Consider the following 3,038-nt stretch of genomic DNA (forward strand, 5'->3'; position numbering starts at 1 on the left):
AAATGCTGTTCTTTAGCCTGCAGCAACACAGAATTACATATGACTGTCCAAGCATTGGTTCTCTTTTTGGCTGCTACATCAAACACTGCTGCTACATCTGCAGCATTGCCAGAATGGAAATGACAGAAAAGAGTAAAATTAGCGATTCTGTGGAAGGATTTTATAAATATTGGTATTTTTCTCCATTTAAACAGTACAAGAGATTCCAGCCTTACATGAAAACATGAACTGTTTTTGCCCAGGGTAGGGAGGATGCATGTCACTGAGGGGGATACAAGCAAGCTGCATGTGGGTGGATATTACATCTTTTATTAGACCTACTGATGTAGGAAGCTTAGGAATTCAGCATCATCATTTCATTTGGGTTTTAAAAGTTCTGCACATTTTCCATTTCAAATTGCAAATTCTGGTAACCATTGTGCTGTAATAATGTTGCTATAGAGCTATAATAATTAGGCAACATAAGAAAGTTTGTAGGTAGAGGACTGTCTAAAACATGTTAACTCCACCTACAACTTTTACTGTGGACTGTGCAAAGCAGATCCAAAAGGAACTAAAACCTGAGTTACAGACCCTTGCAAGATATAATCAATTGCAATAGCAGAGCATAGGAGGGATCTGGCTTTTATTACTAACTGTTCTGAATGTTCAAATTCTTTGGAAACTTACAAAATTAACCTTTAAAGTTGTCTTAAAGCGTAATTCACAAATAGCACCTTCGCTGGTAGGTTTCAACACCTTTGGTTTAAAACCAAGGCAGCCTGCACAGAATTTTTGTCTTTAAAGTCAGCTCTAAGGAAGAAACGTTATTATTTTAAAAAGTGATTTTTCCTGTATAATTAAAAAGTGACTGTAGAAGTTTCATTTTCAGTTAGAGTAAAAAGTGAGGCATATATAACATATGGTAAACCACAAGGCTTCCCAGAAAGTATATAATTTATTTCATACATTTCTAAAATAATACCAAGCAGGACACATGCAAAAATACAGGCCTCCAAAATATCGTGAATCAAAAAAGTATGTTTCAAAAAAGAACAGGTCCTGTCCTCCTCGCACACATACCTCTTTTTGTTCCTTGAAGGTCCCCTTAGGCAGTCTCTTGGGTTGATCCCTTGCATCTCCTCCACTCACGCACTAAGAAGAAGAGCAAGTGAGACAAACTAATCTGCATTTCTAAGTGCAAATAAAAATAAATCCTCTAAACAACTGCGTATAAAATGAAGTGCCAAAGAACATATTACAGCAAAATGAAATAATCTTTCAGTTGAGCTGGTTAACACAGGCAAAAACTTGTTTGTCACACTGCTAAGCATGTAAAGAATTTTGTCGCAGTTTAATGGATAAGATTTAAGTCGCATATTTACAAACAAGTTTCTGTTCTGACAAAAGGAAAAGCAGTGTGTTTTTAAAAAGTGTTCCCATATAGTCTGAAGTTGCAAAAGAGGACAATTTAGCACTGACTGGGAGAGGGAAGTGTTCTCTGTAAAAATGTGCGTGCTGCTATCTTGAAAGAAAAAAAAATTAATTTTAGTGGTAATTTTTAATGGTAGTTTGTAGTACTGAAGAGCACTCAATATATTTGTGAAACCTACTACAAGAAATTAATATAGACGAGATGCTGTATTAGAGATACCCTATTACACCCCATGTTGCAGAATTCAAAAAGCTGATAGATTTTAGCACGATCCACATCTTACAGGACAAGTTACTTTGGAAACGGTTACAAACAAATGCTATATCTAACAAATATTGTGAACTATGACCTAATTTCTGCATCTAAAATCATGGTCAGAATGTAGGTGCTTAGCTCAACGCTCCAGCACCCAATGTAAGAGGGATATAAGCTCAGCCACTTGCTTCAAGCTTAGAAGTCAAATGCCTGCACGACAGATTTCCACTTCTATTTCTGTCTGAAAAAGCCCACAAAAGATGAACAGATCCAGGAGATGGATGCTTCCCTACCTTTAATCATTGGTGATTAAATACATAATGGTGAGATCACACATCAAGTGTGCCTCTCAGATTCCTTAACACAAGCAGAAAAAAAAATTTAAAAAAAGCACACTAACTGAACTCCTCAAGAAAATACAAGATATGGTAAGGTTTCCTTCTTTTGAAAGGGGCTCCAAGCCCCAACTCCCTCCTCTCAGGAAAACACCACGGATCATATACAATTTCAGATACCTTTCTTGCTTAAACTGCTTTGAGAACATCCATCGAGGAGTGAGAATGCACGGTTAGCAGTTATCAAGCACATACAGCTGATGCAAGCTAATAATTTCTTTCATACAGTGTCTTAACATAAACAATTGCTCAGACTGAGCAGAGAGCAGTTGGCCACCAAACTGAACAGAAACAAGAAGCATGCGTGGGGGAAGGTCAAGTATTTAAGATATGCAGCCATCTGTACGTCGCATTTGTTTAGGACTGCTGCTACATGCTTTTACTAAGAAGCCAGGCTGCAAGAGGAAGTCTCTTTTAAAATGCAGATACACAGGCATTAATACACAGATATAATAAAAATGCTGCATCTGTAACAGGGTACGAGGTAAGTGCCCTTGCCGCTGTGTCAGAAACCTGAGAATACGTGGGGAGCAGTGAAAGGAACAGAAGTCAGACGGAGATAAGTGCAGTGATGACAGCATTGCTCTGAACCGCAAATCTCCAGCAGTTGAAAAGTCTCAGAAGCTCCAGCTGGAAGAGGTCCTTGGTCAAATAAGCTAGAATTGCATTTTAAATTTTACTTGAAGGCTTTTTTTTTTTTGGTATCTGCACAGCTGACTGAAGCCTATGTTAGTTTTGTTTCATCACTGGTGCTGGAAGGAAAGACTGAAGTGACATGGATGCTTTTTCTTCACAGAGCGCGATGAATATAAGGCTGCTGAAGCACGTTAGGGAGGGACCTGCATACCAGTGTACAAGATGAGTTTGGAAATCATGGGCTGGCACAGGTATATCGGATAGTTAAGGGTCTTCCAAGGATCCCAAACAAATCACAGAGTTTCGCAGTATTTGTTTTTGAGGTTAACACACAGAGG

Source organism: Anser cygnoides, chromosome 9, assembly GCF_040182565.1.
Source record: "Anser cygnoides isolate HZ-2024a breed goose chromosome 9, Taihu_goose_T2T_genome, whole genome shotgun sequence".
Classification (NCBI taxonomy): Eukaryota; Metazoa; Chordata; class Aves; order Anseriformes; family Anatidae; genus Anser; species Anser cygnoides.